General features: G+C 41.0%; 1 protein-coding gene across 1 annotated transcript in view; it reads left to right on the forward strand.

Annotated features, from left to right (window-relative positions):
- Positions 1 to 290: 290 nt before the first annotated feature.
- Positions 291 to 18,211, forward strand: part of lrfn5a (leucine rich repeat and fibronectin type III domain containing 5a) — a 214,114-nt gene continuing 196,193 nt past the window's right edge. Inside the window, exon 1 of the mRNA XM_088354418.1 lies at positions 291 to 1,048. The gene's annotated coding sequence lies outside the window, so the exon portion shown is untranslated. The remainder of the gene's footprint in view (positions 1,049 to 18,211) is intronic.

An 18,211-nucleotide genomic window follows, 5' to 3' on the forward strand; every position in this document is an offset into this window, starting at 1 on the left:
TGAGACTTGGCAAAATACATGATTCACCCCGCATTCCTTTTTAATGGTACTAAAAAAAAACAAATTGGCTTTAGAAGTCCTTAAAAAGTCCTTGAATTTGGCCGTGAAAAAGTTGTTTGAATCCGATGGACATTGATTTTACTCCATACACCAACGCTGTAATACTGTAGTTAATTTTTGGTTCATTTTAGTTTGCCTTTTCTTCAAACACTATTTTATTTTGGAGAAAAAACGGAAGTTGCCTCTAATGAATCCCGGCATTGACGGTTTTACCCAATGCGCTGTCCGGATTAACTGTAAGAGAAGCGATCGCCGTTGTGCGAGGATCACCTGAGTTCCTCGAATACAATTCTCTGTTGTCGGGGAAAGGAAAATCTGAACTTCACTTTACTGGCTCTCAATATTTTTTGCCCGCTCTTATTTCCCGCTCTCTTTTTTCCAAGGACTCCACTAGGGGCAATTGATAGATCCCCAGCGAGGATGAGAGAATAAGAGTGAGCGGCGTGTGACTGGAAAGTACATTCAAATATATTTTTAGAGATTATTGAACGAATCGAAACGCTTCGGACGCTTCCTTTTATTTTCGTAAACGCACAACGGAGCGTTCGGAAATGCGTCTTGCGTGGGATTTCGGAGGAGAGTAGAGGAATTCTTGGTGGGTCACCTGTGCAAGGTCTGCCGGGACGAGGAGAGGAGAGAACGGATCTGGGGGTGACATTTCAAGCGTCTTTGCATCAAGTTCCTGCAAATGGGATTCTTTGTATAGAGAGATGAGATGCAGAGAACGAGACGGGGAAAGAGAGCAAGTGAGGCGAGAAGGAGGATGCCGTCGTGCGCTGCTTGAATGCAGAACGGACGCACCCCAAATCTGAAGCGAGAACGGATTTACATCCACCTCAAGGGATATTCTCACATTTCCTTTTGTATGGCCTTTCGACTGGAACCTTTCTTGTGGAGTTAATTGTGACTGAATTTTGAGGATGGGATTTGAAGAGATACTTGAACCCTGACGCTCGGATACTGGTCTAAGCTGCACGCACCACGCAAGGTAATTATTAAAGTTTGTGCTTTTATATCTGTTCCATTGTGCAGTTGCGTCTTGGATGGAGACTGAGAGTTCTGGCATGTTGGGTGTGTGCCATGGATCTGGGCGGTTGGGGTGCCACGGGCATCTCAAACATACAGCCCGTGGCCGGACAGTTGGATGATCTATTCTACCCGTCATAAATTTCTGAGTAGTCAACAAATAAACGGGTCTCTTGGTCATCTCTATCAAAGGTTATGATTTTTTTTTTAAATAAATCAAGTACAATGCTTCTCCTCGCTGCTAGAGGGCAGTAGTGGATATATTCTCTGCTTTAGTAGGCCTGGCCCAATAGTTTGTTTTAATGTAGTTTAACCGCACTGCTTATAAACTTCGACGACTCTTATTTTGTATTTTTTTTACATTTCGACCAGTACAACAATTAAAGGTGGGGTGTGTTGCGTAAGGTGTTCAAAGAGCCTTCATTTCTTTTTTTCCACTGTGCTTACCTGCTTTTATTTTACTTTTATCGGAGCTGTTGGGGACTCACAACACATTAGGAAGCAGGAAAGGGATATGGGGGGTTTGTACGGGTATTTCATTCTGGTCCTTACGGTTTTCTGTTAGCTTAGCTCGAAAATGGGGAACGTTAGAAAAGGAATGTTTATAATACATTTTAAACACCAACTCAATTTCCCAGAAGATGAAAAAAGAACATTTTATCGGAGGAGATAGATAAATGCACATGCAGACTGGTTACGCATGCAGCTTGGCAGAGGCTGCAATGATAACACAAATCAGAAGATGGCGTTGGTGAAGAAAAATACAAAACAGAGACAGCTTCCTCCATATGTCCAGCACCACCCTAAATGAGTGCACGGACCTGTGAAAATATATATCTTGCGACTTTTTTTTTTCTTCTAATTTATATTGCACAAAACTGTTGAAAGTATATACCTTGTGACTCATTTGGGGATTTAATGACACTGCTTAATGTACTTATTTTTGTAGCGCACTTGCACTATTATTATTAGCCTCCTATTTATCCTTACAGTATTTTCTATGTTGTTTACCTAAGAGTGCTATATCTAATCCTGTTGCATACAATGTTTCACTATGTTGATATCAATGACAATTCAATTCCATTCAATACCAAATACACACAAATGTATGCTAAACATCTGTAATTATATAAGATTATTTTTATATAAGGTGCAAAAAAGGGTGACGCAACATTGGAACAGAATGCGTGTAATTCGATGGATGTTATCTACTGTTATCTTGAGTTGCATTTCGATATGTGAAAAGTTCTATATAAATAAATTTGAATTAAGATCAAAAGATCTTGTGCATCCAAATATAGACTCGAAACACCCTCTGCTGGACCAAAGTGGTACTACAAGTATGTCAATTTATCAAGAGGAAATTCAACGCACGCTCCTATTTGCATTGAATCAACACGATGAATGCCATACATGTTGCGAGGCAACAAATGGATGATGGCATTCGTTGCAAACAGTTTGAAATGTCGTTTTTAATCGATTTTTGATATCATGAGATACACCAGGGAGTTTTTTCCCCCTTTTTGTGCATTTTAGCGTTTAATTATATCTTTCAGGATGGTACTGTGACTAAAAGTAGTGTGAACATAAATTAAAACCCTAATGCCTTTTCTGATGTCATATACAACTCTAATGGTCTGAGTGATTACACATTGGATTAGGCTTAGAAGTGTTTTGTGAGACAATAGTGGATGCGCAGTCTAGGGGGGTCTGGGAGAATTTTTCCCCAAGTAAGATAGTGTCCATTTTGAATTCAAATGCATTAATTTGGTGTATTCAAAGAGCAAAATCAAGAAGCAATATTTTTGATCATTAATGTGCCCTTTTATTCTTCTATTCGAGGCAATTATAGTGATACATTTATTATCATTCTAACATGTTAAAGGCACAAAAAAATTAACATTCGTTTCTGGTACCATGACAAAATAGTCTGATAATGAGATAAATTCGAATGCCTTTTCATGTGTTATCTATAGCACTGGTGTTACAATGGTTAGACACCTGTGCTTTTAATGCTGCAACCTGGGTTTGGTTGTTGATGCATCCATCAGCAAATTTTGAGCTGAGAAAAAGTGAGGCAATTTTTTTCACTTATTTCTGATTAAGGGTAGCACAGCGGCGCAGTGGTTAGCGCGTGTGCGGCACAGTTCTAAGGTCTTGGGAACCTCCTGTGTGGGTTCAAATCCAGCTACCAGACTTCCTGGGTGGAGTTTGTATGTTCTCGCTGTGCTTGCGTGGGTTTCCTCCGGGCACTCCGGTTTCCTCTCACATTCCAAAGACATGCATTTCAGGTGAATTGGCTGGTCCAAATTGTCCCTAGGTGTGACTGAGCGAGTGAGTTGTCTGTCCCCGTGTGCCCTGCGATCGGCTGGCAACCAGTCCAGGGTGTCCCCTCCCCACTGCCCGATGATTGCTGGGATGGGCTCCAGCACCCCCGCGACTCTACTGAGGATAAGCGGTGCAGCTAATGAGATGAGATTTCTAATTAAACAAATTGTGGTTGCTGTTATATTCAAGTGAGCGTTATACACCATTAAAAACGGTATATCTAAAAACATGACCATGTTTTTTAATTATACAAAACGTATGAGACTTTAGGGAATTAAAACCTGGTGGCCAACCAGAATCTTCCTATAGTAGGGTAAAGCTGTTTATCATTATTACTTTTATTAACACTAATGTTATAATTGGGCCAGACATAAGACCGGTCTGTGGTACATAAAAGGTTGGGGATCTCTGTTCTAGAGCAAGGGTCAGGAACCTATGGGTCACGAGCCAAAAATGCCTCTTTCTATGAGTATGTATTGCTCGGAGAAAAAAATAATTCCATGTCGTTTGAAATTTAAGTATGCGGAGCTTATTGTAATGCACGAGAGACGAGACAGTGCTGAAGTAGAAAGCGGTACTGCCCAGTATATTTGGGGCACATTTTTAACTACAGTTTACAGTCAAGGTGTCACACTACAAAAACTCGTTTTGGCTGTACATTGCTAAGGAATCCTCTATATGAAGGCTTATTAAATAATCCGTGTTTAGTGTTGAGACACCTAATGATGAAAATCCAAGTCAAAGGACCGCACAGGTTACAATTACACAATCCCCTGATCTTAAACCAGCATGCGGGCAATGTCATGAACTGGAAATGGATCAGGACCCAAATGCGTGACGTTTCTCACACAAGCCTTTTATTCTACGGGAAATGGGGAGTCATGCACGTTGAGCAGCAGTCTGGCGTGGAATGATAGGAAGCCACAGGCCGACGAGATCGATACCAATTGCCCGAGCAGATATCAGACGGATGGGGTCGATACCTGGACTGGACGGACAGGATTGATATCAAAACAGAATATTGAAAATAAACAGGACAAACTAGACGGGAACGAAACTGGAAACCGATATTAAACAACAGGACGGACAGGATTGATATAAAAACAGGCTATCAAAATTAAACAGGAAAAACTAGACGGGAACACAACTGGAAACTAATATTAAACAGGACAAAGTAAACGGGCGGGGCCAGTTGCGCGCCATGGCAACCGTGGCAGGCAAGGTTAAACTCAAAAACCTCAGCACGAGGAAAATAAGAATCCTTGTGGAGGGGCCTCACAAGTGATAATCTCCCATCCAGGATGACAAGGGTGCAATTGATTTAGCATTGGGTAACAGTACACAAAACATAGTTAACATCAATAAAATAAAACAATAGGTAATATGTTGAAATATGTCCAGATCCACATAACAAACTCTCTCGCCCTGCGGCGTCTACGGTTCATTGACAGATTGGCTTTCCTTCTATTCAAGCTCAGTTCTCTCACTCACCTTTTGTCAGTCCGTTAACCAACGTCTGCACCGCAAGACGTGGGTTTTGACTATGTCCTGTTTCCTGTTGGTATTTCCTGTCCAGTATTTTTCCCGTTTATATTGTCCTGTTTAATATTGGTTTCTAGTTTCGTTCCCGTCTAGTTTGTCGTGTTTAATTTAGATATCCTGTTTTGATATCAATCGACTGTCCCGTCCTGTCCGGTATCGACCCCATCCGCCCGATATCTGCTCGGGCAATTGGTATCGATCTCGTAGGCCTCTGGCTTCCTATCATTCCACGCCAGACTGCTGCCTAACGTGCATGTCTCCCCATTTCCCGTAAAATAAAAGGCTTGTGTGAGAAATGTCATGCATTTGGGTCCTGATCCTGTTTCGGTTCTTAACAGCACCTAGTTTTGAAACCATTTTTATGGAAAAAATGAAGGTCAAAATGAGCCCCAACGATGTTAGGTATTTGCAGGAGGGAGACAAGTTTTAAGTGGTATATTTGTACTGTAGACATTTGGAACACAGGCTTTGGTAATATCCTTGTTTCCTAAATTTGATCCATTCATCAAATATCACACAGTGAAACAAAATGTACTTGAAGAACTAGCTTCGGTCTGGAGAGTGGGTTCGGCGGTTTTGCTTTTATGGCTCTTTGAATCCAAAAAGGTTTCCGACCCCTGCTCTGGGGGATGAGCGTATCCCAAGGTCACGCTTTGAGTGCAGTGCGAGTTATACAGGTGCAGGATGCGCGTGCATGTATCGGTGCACGTAATCCTTGGCCAAATGTCAGGACGCGGGGGTTAAATTCCACCAGCTGCCCGCGGTGGGCAAAGCCCGCGCGCGTGGTGAGAGACATGCACGTGCGTGGATGGAATGTATTACGGTGGAGAAAGGATCTGTCTGGATAAGAAAGCACTAATCAACCTATGTAATGCCTCATTTTTTGTTTTGCACCTGCTTCCCGGTACACGATGTGTGCAGTGTGAACAAGGAAGCAGCGGCAGCAAATACAGGAGTCAATGGTACGAAATAACGAGTAGACGTACCTGTCAACCTGTACGTTTTTGCCCTACAAAGTACGTTTATTATGCATTTTAACGCGTGTACGACGTAAAAGAAAATATGTACGGAAAAACGCTAATTTGTCAATTATGGGTACCATCCGGTATACACCGACTATCACGAAACGGCAAATCAATCAAGTCAAACGAGTTCCCCGCGGTAGCCTCTATTTTTGTATGTTTTTTTCGTTGCAAACGAAGCGAGTAGTTTGATGTAGTGAAAGGAAGTCCGTCTCTTTTTAGAGAACCGGCTTTTTCAGCTCAACTCATTAAAGAGAGCCGGCTCTCAAACGGCTCACTTGCTTTGATGCATTATATTACGAATTATTATGTTGTATAAACAAGTTAAGAAAAAAAGGAAGTATAAAATGAGAAAATAAAAAAAGACAGGTTTGTGGTTATCCCTTTAATCAGTATATTATCAACAATAATTTAATGCAGAAAATGAATCAATAATTTGAATAAGAAAATGTATTATTCTATTCAATTATTTTTGCATGTATTTTTTCCTTCGACAGTGAACGTCCAAGCTACTTAATGTTTGAACTTTTTTTATAATAAACCTCATTCATGTCGAGCAACTCACGATCTCACAACAAAATGTTAATTAACAATATATATGATATAACGAAACACATGTACAATATAACATGTTAAACTACATAAATAAACACATTGGAAAAACAAATATGGTGTAAGATTATTTTGTATTTTGTAAGGGAAAATACAACATTTTGTAAGGGCATGGAGCGGTGGAGGTTGACAGGTATGAGTAGATAAGATTCACATGTATCGCACTGGGTTCCTACAGGTGCTTGAAATCCTTGTAAATGCTGCAATTTTAATGTTGTGTTTTCAAGGATTCAAAAGTGTTGGCCATTTTTGGGGGACTTGCTTGTAAATGCTTGACAATGTTGCCATGTTTCTCAAAAACACTGCTCTCTGGTGGTGTTGCTTTGCTATTGCATTGATTCTTCCCCTATGTTCAGTGCATGGTTCGTACGGGTGCTTGAAATCCTTGAAAATGATTCAATTTGAATGTTGTGTTTTCAATTTCAGAATGATGCTTGAATTTTGGGTGAAGGGCTTGAAAATGTTTTGGAATTGCTGCCATTGGAAGTTTGACTCTATAAACCACGCAATAAATAAAGAAAAGGTAAACCAAAAAAGGGCACAAAAAATTATGCTGACACGCCTGCATTATGACGGTGTCATGTGAAGGGTCACTGCCTCCTACTGGTAATACCTAGAACTGTCACGGTTGCCATCGCACCCGATTGGTGCCAGCCGTGTGGCGCCAGGTTCTGTCACGGTTGCCACGGTGCCCAATTAGCCCCGCCCATGGACACCGGCTGAAACGCATTGACAGATTGCTCACTTGGAGTACCTAAAGGCGGTCCTTTGATCCTTTAGTTGTCAGAGCGTCTGCAAGACTCCTATTAAACTCTGTGTGAAATGCTTTATTCTGGAAATTTGCCTGTGTTTGATCCTGTTTTATTTTTGGCCTGATCTGTTTGATTTTCACAACTCTTTTGTTCGGATTTCAATCCACTTCCGCGACCATCGATCCCCGGATCGAGTGTGCACGCATCACTCCTCTCCCTAAAAAACTGTGAACACGTTACGCGATTGGGTTCTCCATTTCTGTTTCCTGTCCTGGTTCGTGACAAGAAAAACAGCTCTATCTAGAAAACAAGCACTTTTGGCTCGGCTCACTGAGAAGAGCCAGCTCTTTCAAATCAAACGGCTTCTCAGATTTTTTGTTCTTTCTAATGATATATTATTGTCATGATTGCCGATTAAGCGCAGCTGTGGCGGCTTAATTGGCGCCAACAGCCCGGGCAGCTGATTGGCTGTCATTCTCCTTTCAAACCCCCAGCTTCCTCTTGGAAGCCGTCAGATCGTTACGCAAACTGTTGCCTTCAGCTCAGTAAGCCTTTTCGTCCGACTCCGTTCCTGTCAAGCTTTTTCTGCCTGATCTTTGTTGCCTGTTTCCGGACCTGATTACGCCCCGTTCTGCCTGCCTGTTGCCTGACCTGTTTTGCCCTGTTACCTGCCTGCCTCCTGCTACCGACCTCGCATACGAACTCGACACCGCCTTTGATCTCCAGCCCCGGCTAACGACTTGCTATTCCCGCCTGTCTCCGATCCTCCTCGCTCGACACTATTGGGTCCCGTCTCCGTTCCTGGTTTGTGACAATTATCAATAATAAGAAACATTATGCACCAAATTATGTCATAATTATAAATTCATATGCTTTGCAGGAGACCTGCAACAGATCTACAAAAAAGGAGAGTAAAAACAACAAGTCAAAAGTAAAACAACAACAAAATCCCTGAAAATGCAAAACAATAAAAGATCAGCAGCAGTCTCTAAGATTGAAAGACTTTCCCTTAGATCAATCAATATCATCAAAATGAGTCCACATGTGGCTTTTTTTTTGCTTTTTATACATACATATATATACATATTTTCATGCATCCGTATTGAACAAAATAATTACCCAACACCTATGGGGCCCTTTCCATGTTTGTAAACAAGCAGAATGGGATAATTTGTGTCAGTTTACTGGAGTCCATTGACACAAAAAGATAGGAACAGCTCAAAATAGCACAGCATATGTGCTAGTAGCAAGATAGCACCTTCATTTTAGTCATCATAGTCAGCAAGAACAAAAAAACTGGCCTTGAAAGTGCTTGAAATCACCCATGAAAAAGGTTTGCAAACCCTTTTAACAGCAGCTGGCATTAGTTTGTATGGCATTGTCACGTGAAGTGTCGCCCAATAGGCCAGGTGCATGCTACACCTACACAGAGAACCATGGAACGTTTTTTTGTGGAATAAGTACATATAAATTCCGGACATTTATGATAAGAAAGGGGGAAAAAAGTAGCATTCCCTTGTGGTAAATTGCAGAAGAAAGAACTTCCTGCAACCGAAAATGCCAGCTCCACATTCCTAGTCATAGTCCTTTTTACCCAACACGTTTCTGAGGTGAGATTTGTCTCAAAAACAAATATATTCACAATTGACTCAAGATGTAATAAAATGTATGTCTTGTTAAATGCACATGCAAGATTAGAAATAGCACAGGTATCTTGCAGAGATAGTTGTGGCTCTGCAAAATACACGATTCACCCCAGATTTCTTATTTTAATGGTACTGCAGAAATTGGAAAATTGGCTCATAAAGTTCTTATAACGTGCCTTGAATTTGGCCATGAAAAAGGTGTATAAACCTTGTTTTTTTTTTTAAAGGGACAGCGTGTAATGTTTACCGCCTCCTAGACCCAAGCTGTTTTGGGATCCGTGAACCATGTACCTTGAGTATTAAGACAAACATCCACTCATCCATCCATTATCTGCACCGCTTATCCTCAGTATGGTCGCAGGGGTGCTGGAGCCCATCCCAGCTATCTTGGGGCAGTGGGCAGTGGACACCCTGAACTGGTTGCCAGCCAGGCGCAGTGCACACAGAGACAGACAATTCACTCGCTCATTCCCACCTAGGGACAATTTGGACCGGCCAATCAACCTGACATGCATGTTTTTAGAATGTGGGAGGAAACCGGAGAGCCAGGAGGAAACCCACACATGCACGGGGAGAACATGCAAACTCCACACTGGAAGGTTCGATCTCATGACCTCAGAACAATACTGTTTTAAATAATAAGCAAACATGCATTTTTACTCATAGGCGGCAGTAGCTCAGGAGGTAGAGCGATCGTCTTAGGATTAAGGGATCCCAGTTCGAATCTTGGTTTGTCCGTGTTACATGTCGAAGTGTCCTTGGGTAAGACACTGAACCCCCAATACTCCCAATAAGCAGGTTAGCGCCTTACATGGCTGCACAGATCACGGCCGCTATTGGGAAATGTGAAGCACAATGTAAAGCGTTTTGAGAAGTCATTGACTTGAAAAGCGCTATATAAATGCAGATCATTTCATTTCATTTCATAGAAGAAAAAAAAATGTATTTATTTTACGTACTATGAGCCTGTCATGAACCAGATTGGACTTGATCCAATAGCATTAGTTTCAGAAGAGTTTTTATTTGAAAGAGTTGTTGGAGCTGGCTCGGGACGTCAGCGCTTGTTGGTCGTCAGCCTCTTCGGGCGGAATGGCAGCTCTGTGTCGGGTAGAAGGAACGTGCAGCTTAGCGGGTAAGTCGATGGCCGGGGCGAGAGAGACGGTCGCAAAACGTGGAACGGAAACAGGTCAAAAACGGAAGGCAGGCATGAATCAGGCAAGACAAGTTGTGGGTACCTTGTAGTCTGGAGAAGCACTCAGGGATACAAAGAGTACACTCGGATGACCATCTCTGGACGCAGACCGCTTTAAGTGGAGAACGTCAGCCAATCAGGAAGTGCGCTCCAGCGCGCCAAACGATTGCCCCAGGTGACTTCACTTAGGCTATCACGACAGAGCCTCACTATGAGGTAGCTATAATGATTGTCTTTTATCTTGCTGCTACGAGTATCCGAAAACCCCAAAAAGACTGATGAGAGGTAAATTGGTGCCTTTTGGGCACTCTGTTGTTTGTAACCTTCTTTGTGGTTTTAAGCACTGATTTTCAGTTGTACTACACCATATAGCGACATCTGGTGGTCAAATAATACACCCTGTCCTTTTAAAGAAATACCCCGTAATTCTAATAGTATATTGTCCTTAAAGGGACAGTGTGTATTGTTTGAGCACTATTTGTCACTGTATTGCGTCGGATAACCAGAAACAAGTGTTAAAATGCACAAGGAAGAATACAAACTACAGAGACTCTAAGTGACCCAAACGCACCATTTTACTTTGCCAAAAAAGTATTCAGCGTTTTTGACGTGTTTGGGTATCCGTGGCGGCAAGATGGCAAATAATCATGCCAGCTCGCTCTAGGTGATCCTCAGGTTTCGTAACATAAATACAAAATGTTCGACCCATGAGTTAAAAGTGCACGATTTTTATGACAGTTGGTGTAGTTTTTGCTTACGCTTCAAATCAATATTGTTTTTTTTTCAATAAAGTTTTTTTTTTTCACAATGAGGATGCAATAAATAGTACACAATATCCTTTTAAAGTAAGGCTTGTAACTGCAAATATAGCGACACTTAAACCTGATTGGATAATTGAATGTTTTGCGTATATAACGAGGAACTATTTTGGGATAGTAATGTTTTTAAAAATCGCATATTTTCATGAGCTATAGAATAACCCAAATACATTTTGAACTTGAATTGATTTTGGGATAGGACTAAACAAAACCTTTGGTTGGTTGGTTTGTTGGATCCATTAACCATTAGAGTCAGAGGGGCTCCATTTCCTAACTCTCTTCCTTTCATTCTTTCTTTATCTATTCTTCCTTACCTGCTCTTTTTCTTGCTCGTCCTTACTTTCTCTATCTTTTTTCTTTCTCTTTTTCACATTTTCTTTTTCTCTTCCTATTACCCTCTCTTTTTTCTCACTCAATCTCTCTTTCTTTCTCTCTTGTTCTCTCTCTCCCTCTATTTCTCTCTCTATTTCTCTCATTCTCCCCCCATCTCTCTATTGCTACTTCCAATATTTAACCTGGTAATACCATAGTAAAAACATAGTAAGTCGTAAAATACGCCAATAAATAGTTCTCAGATTGAAAAAGGTTGGAGACTCCTGCACTAAAGCAGCAACATCATTGGCCAATATTGACAATGATGTAAACAGTGCATATTACTGTCAAATATATAATATCAATACATTAATCATTTTAAAACATAAACAAGAAGACTAAGCTTATCAAAGTGTTGTTTTTTAATTTGTGGATGTAATGGGTCTCACTGTGAATTGCTAATGTCTTAAAGCTGTAGGGAGGACTTTGTAACTCTTAATGTCATTTCATTTTGTGTGTACCATCTGTCCTTGTTTTTTTTTTTGGATTGTGTCTTTTTTTTCTTTTTTTTTCTGAGGTTTCTGTGCCTCATTTTGGCAGGAAAATTCTACACAATTTTACTGAGCTGCCCCGATGTTGTCAATGAAAATGCTTTCATTTTTGTAGGTAATGTGATTCATTGTTTATTGTGGGGGTCAGGCTCCAAAATAAACCCATGATAGGCATAATCCATAAAGTGCAAACTTTTGTTTTTACATTGTTATATTATACATTATATATTATATAATATATATATCAAACAGGTTCTGAATATAATTTATCATTTTCTAGGAAATTTGATTCCTGACTGGGTTGATGTTTTAGTGGTTGATAGGGCCTATTTTACTTGAATAATTACAACCTGCTAAAAGCATAGTAATAACACAAATTGTTATTTCAGGAACGTGTATCAAACTGGTAGCTAATCTAGCTAATCAATAACAAAAAGTAGCCCTCAGCTCAAAAAAAGTTTGGCGACCCCTCTTATAGACTATTGAGCTTATCGGAATGCTATGCCTCCGACTGTCTGGCAACCAGGTAAGGGTGCCCCCTGCCCACTGCCCGAAGATAGCTGGGATGGGCTCCACCACCCTCGCGACCCTACTGAGGATAAGCGGTGTAGCTAATGAGATGAGATGAGATGAGATGAGATTTGAACATACATTTTCTAAACGCGAAAGCAAATAAAACATCACGGTGACAGATTCATTCTCTAACAAATCATATTTTTATCATTCCCAGAATATGTTCCATTTTTCATTGTCTTTCATCACCCCTCCCAACATTCTCGTTAGTCCAGGTAAATTAACTTCTATTGATTGATAAAGGCAAAAAATAATTGCACATAAACCACTCATAATGCTGCTAATGGCCCAAAGAAAGGAACAAATTATGTAAATGATCACCACGCTGTGCATAACGTCATTGGGGATGTGAAAAAAAACGAAAGTTTTCATTCCGTTTTTCATTGCTTCAATTGTCCTTTTTACGTGCACGGAGAGTCAGCTGCTATTCCTTTAGTTTTATGATAAATTGTCATGATTACCGATAAGCATCACCTGTGCCCGCTCCTTTGGCGCCAACTGCCTCAGACTCTGATTGCCTCCCTGTCCCTATTTAAACCCACTCTATCCCTCCCCTGTTGTCAGTCCGTCTGCAAACCCCAGTTAACACTAGGCAAGCCTTTTCATACCCTGACTCCCACCTGTTTTTTGCTCCCATCTGTCCCCCGTCTTCGAACCGTTTTTGATCCTGACCACGCTTTTGCTCTCCTGTCCCGGCTACTGACCTGTTTTTCCCTTCCCGACACCGCCATCGCTCACGCGTTCAGAGCGTCCTGCTCCCTGCGTCCAACAACCACCAGATTGTGGGCGCAACCCTTTCTCTTTCTTCCAATAAAACTTGTGAGAAACGCAACGCAAGTGGGTCCAGTCTCCGTTGTCGTTCTGACATAAATGGGCTTGGACTTTTTTTGCAGAACAAATGACAGGAGTTTTATTTTTTTTTTATTTTACTTTAACGGTGTGCCTAATTTTATCAATGTGTAACAAATGTTTAATGTTGCTTTATTAAGAAATCAATTCGTAGTGTTTGACCACTCAGTAGTTCTGTATTGTGAAGTGTGCAAATAGCTCTTTGGCGCCTCAAAGTTGCTCCGTGGCACTTTTAAAAAAGATGTTTGATAAGGGAAAATCACATGGTTTATGTAGGAGAACAAACCTGACATAAACGTTCTTAACCGTTTGCATTGCATATAAATGTAGATAGATAGATAGATAGATAGAGAGAGAGAGAGAGAGAGAGAGAGAGAGAGAGAGAGAGAGAGAGATGGATTGGATATTTCTTTTTTTTTTTTTTTACAAAAAAAAAATGAAAAAGTGGGTGTGCAAAATTATTCAGCCCCATTGAGTTAATACTTTGTAGCGCCACCTTTTCCTGCGATTACAGCTGCAAGTTGCTTGGGGTATGTCTCTAACAGTTTTGCGCATCGAGAAACTGATATTTTTGCCCATTCCTCCTTGCAAAACAGCTCGAGCTTAGTGAGGTAGGATGGAAAGCGTTTGTGAACAGCAGTTTTTAGTTCTTTCCACAAATCCATTGGGATGTTGCAACCCTCAGTTATTGTACACCATTTTGTTTTCTTGAGTATGTGCACCCTTGCCCTCCTTTAAAAGAATATGAACGTGTTGACTGTTATGAAACCTCTCATACAAGGAAGTGGAGCCTGTTAAAAAAGTTCTTTATGGGAGCATGGGGATTTTTTATTATAGTGCCTTTCTTCTTGCCCTCTGTTTATCTCAGCTTTCAGCAGCAGCTTTCCTTCACTCTCCCTTTAACTATCTGACAGAAGGCTGCAGGATCCTGCAGAGTGGATGGTGGAGCTCTAATTCAATTTATTTCACCTCTGAGAGACAGGGAGCCAAATAAACACAGCCAGGGGGAAGGGAGAGTATCGGCGCCAGCGCCAAAGTTTGCAGCTGATTGTGAGGCTGAAATGGGCAAAAAACGGGTGGCAAAGGAACAACTAGGTCTGTAACTCACTGCTGCTCTACTACTTGACTGATCACTGGCTATTGAAACGATTAGTCAAATACATTTTAGTTGATATCTCACTTTTGGAGCGTGTAGGAAACAAGCATGGTACTTTGTTGGTGAATGACATTATTTTACTATCCTTTATTAAATATCAAAAGAATGCAGAAATGCCGTCCGTTCAGCATTCACGTTGCTCCCGTTTTGCCCTTATCATCAGAACACTCAAAAAGCTATGTGTTATAGGATTGTAATATCCAATTGGTATGCAATGTGACAAATGCTTCCATATCAGGAAAACTAATATTTGTACACCTAAATGTACAGTATGTATCAAAGCAACAACAGCAAAATACTTTTCAGTAGCTGTTTTTTGCTTAAAAGGGTGCTGTGTATTATTTAACAGCTCAACGAGATGATCAAGGTGCTGTATCTGAGTCAGATCAGAGGCTCCTGCTACTGGTAACCATGGACACACTATTTCTGTTTCATGTGGGGGAAGCAAAACCCTACCCACAATATCGGCCTGGAGAGGGATGGACGTCGCGAGGCTTTGTTTGCCCAAGACACACCACAAGAAGTGGTGACCTGTGAAACCAAGAAAAGGCTTATCAGCAGCAGTACAGTAAATTAAACAATTTTGTGCATTTTGTGAAGTATATTCAGTGTTCAACTACAAAATCTGTTACAAAAAGATATCAATATATTCAACAGTTTGACATCAAACGGTCATGAGGGCGGCAGTAGCTCAGGAGGTAGAGAGCTCGTCTCGGGATCAAGGGATCCCAGTTCGAATCCCGGCTTGTCCGTGTTACATGTCGAAGTGTCCTTGGGTAAGACACTGAACCCCTAATACCCCCAATAAGCAGGTTAGCGCCTTACATGGCTGCAAGGCCGCTATTGGGAAATGTGGAGCACATTGTAAAGCGCTTTGGGAAGTCATTGACTTGAAAAGCGCTATAGAAATGCAGATCATTTCATTTCATATCAACTAACGGTTATTGTCTTTAATGTCTTTACAACTGATGTTTGTTCTTTTGACTGTGTACATTTAATATCAAATACATTGGTTTGGTACATCACTGACATGACAGTCAAGCTCTTTTATAGCAATTTCTACAAGGAATGTCATTAAAATCGCATTGACTTGAAAGTTACTTTAATCTTATCGAGGCGAGTCGGACTCTGTTTTGTTCAACTGTCAGTCGTATTTTTTAAATAATTGTGCGTTACTGATCTACCACCATTACACTCTATTTGATCTGCTTTGCAAACACTGCAAGTAGTCTTTTTATTTACGGCATCCAGACTAAAATGCTCCTTACAGAAGTTCTTGGTACGGGCTCTTCATACTCACCAACATGAAGCAAAACTGAGTCTTTGTACGTGAATAAACAATCACATTAAAATTTTAACCTCACAACTTCCGGTTTTAACCACCTGCTTGTCTCTACAATGTCACCAGTCACTGAAAATCTCATCCCACATATCATTGGAAAGCTTAAACTCTTGGGTTTTAAGATTTGCTGATATACCATTTCAAAATGTACTCATCACAGAAACATCATGGTCAGTCTAGCTCAAGATACACAAAGTTGTAAAGCTGGCGAGCTCACTTATAACGTCTCCTGGGAGAATCGTGTTATGAGCTGACTCCTACGAGAGTCCAGTGAATTTAACCGTGTAAAATATTTACTCCAAAACACGCGAACATGCCGCTGGGAAAAAAAAACTGCCTAAACGTATCTCTGCAACGTTGGACGTTGCTTGTTGCAATCCGTCTTTTTCACTCCATAATTCCAGTTTACAAATCAACAGACTCGTAAAAGTATTTCCAATAAGACAGTTAGCCTCTGAACTTTGGATTGACACGACGCTTGACCAAATGCAGGCTTTTTTTTCATGGTCCACAGTAGGGCTGCATGATTTTGGAAAAAAAAACGTATTTTGATTTTCAAGACCTAAATTGCCCTTTCGATATAAATTTCAATTTTAAAAGAAAATTGCATTTTCTGTGTTATTTTTCTATTTTTTCTGGAGAACATAAAACATGGTGACGTGCAAACACACCTTGAGATAACGTACTTAGAGACTGAGAGTATACGACTGTAATAAAATATCAACTATGTACAGGGAGTGCAGAATTATTAGGCAAATGAGTATTTTGACCACATCATCCTCTTTATGCATGTTGTCTTACTCCAAGCTGTATAGGCTCGAAAGCCTACTACCAATTAAGCATATCAGGTGATGTGCATCTCTGTAATGAGAAGGGGTGTGGTCTAATGACATCAACACCCTATATCAGGTGTGCATAATTATTAGGCAACTTCCTTTCCTTTGGCAAAATGGGTCAGAAGAGGGACTTGACAGGCTCTGAAAAGTCAAAAATAGTGAGATATCTTGCAGAGGGATGCAGCACTCTTAAAATTGCCAAGCTTCTGAAGCGTAATCATCGAACAATCAAGCGTTACATTCAAAATAGTCAACAGGGTCGCAAGAAGCGTGTAGAAAAACCAAGGCGCAAAATAACTGCCTGTGAACTGAGAAAAGTCAAGCGTACACCTGCCAAGATGCCACTTGCCACCAGTTTTGCCATATTTCAGAGCTGCAACATCACTGGAGTGCCCAAAAGCACAAGGTGTGCAATACTCAGAGACATGGCCAAGGTAAGAAAGGCTGAAAAACGACCACCACTGAACAAGACACACAAGCTGAAACGTCAAGACTGGGCCAAGAAAAATCTCAAGACGGATTTTTCTAAGGTTTTATGGACTGATGAAATGAGAGTGAGTCTTGATGGGCCAGATGGATGGGCCCGTGGCTGGATCGGTAAAGGGCAGAGAGCTCCAGTCCGCCTCAGACGCCAGCAAGGTGGAGGTGGGGTACTGGTATGGGCTGGTATCATCAAAGATGAGCTTGTGGGGCCTTTTCGGGTTGAGGATGGACTCAAGCTCAACTCCCAGTCCTACTGCCAGTTTCTGGAAGACACCTTCTTCAAGCAGTGGTACAGGAAGAAGTCCGCATCCTTCAAGAAAAACATGATTTTCATGCAGGACAACGCTCCATCACACGCATCCAAGTACTCCACAGCGTGGCTGGCAAGAAAGGGTCTAAAAGAAGAAAAACTAATGACATGGCCTCCTTGTTCACCTGATCTGAACCCCATAGAGAACCTGTGGTCCCTCATCAAATGTGAAATTTACAAGGAGGGAAAACAGTACACCTCTCTGAACAGTGTCTGGGAGGCTGTGGTTGCTGCTGCACGCAATGTTGATCGTGAACAGATCAAAGCACTGACAGAATCCATGGATGGCAGGCTTTTGAGTGTCCTTGCAAAGAAAGGTGGCTATATTGGTCACTGATTTGTTTTTGTTTTGTTTTTGAATGTCAGAAATGTATATTTGTGAATGTTGAGCTGTTATATTGGTTTCCCTGATGAAAATAAATAATTGAAATGGGTATACATTTGTTTTTTGTTAAGTTGCCTAATAATTATGCACAGTAATAGTCACCTGCACACACAGATATCCTCCTAAAATAGCTAAAACTAAAAAAGCCCCACTCCAACTTCCAAAATATTCAGCTTTGATATTAATGAGACTTTTGGGTTCATTAAGAACATGGTTGTTGTTCAATAATAAAATTAATCCTCAAAAATACAACTTGCCTAATAATTCTGCACTCCCTGTATAGTTCAGGGTGTCCCCTGCCCACTGCCCGGAGATGGCTGGGATGGGCTCCAGCCCCCCGTGACCCTAATGAGGATAAGCGGTACAGCTGATGAGATGAGATGAGATGTACGAATAGAAACATAATTGCAGTTGAA

This window comes from Urocampus carinirostris, chromosome 15 (assembly GCF_059441175.1).
Source record: "Urocampus carinirostris isolate Australia breed hairy pipefish chromosome 15, RoL_Ucar_1.0, whole genome shotgun sequence".
In the NCBI taxonomy this organism is placed as follows: Eukaryota; Metazoa; Chordata; class Actinopteri; order Syngnathiformes; family Syngnathidae; genus Urocampus; species Urocampus carinirostris.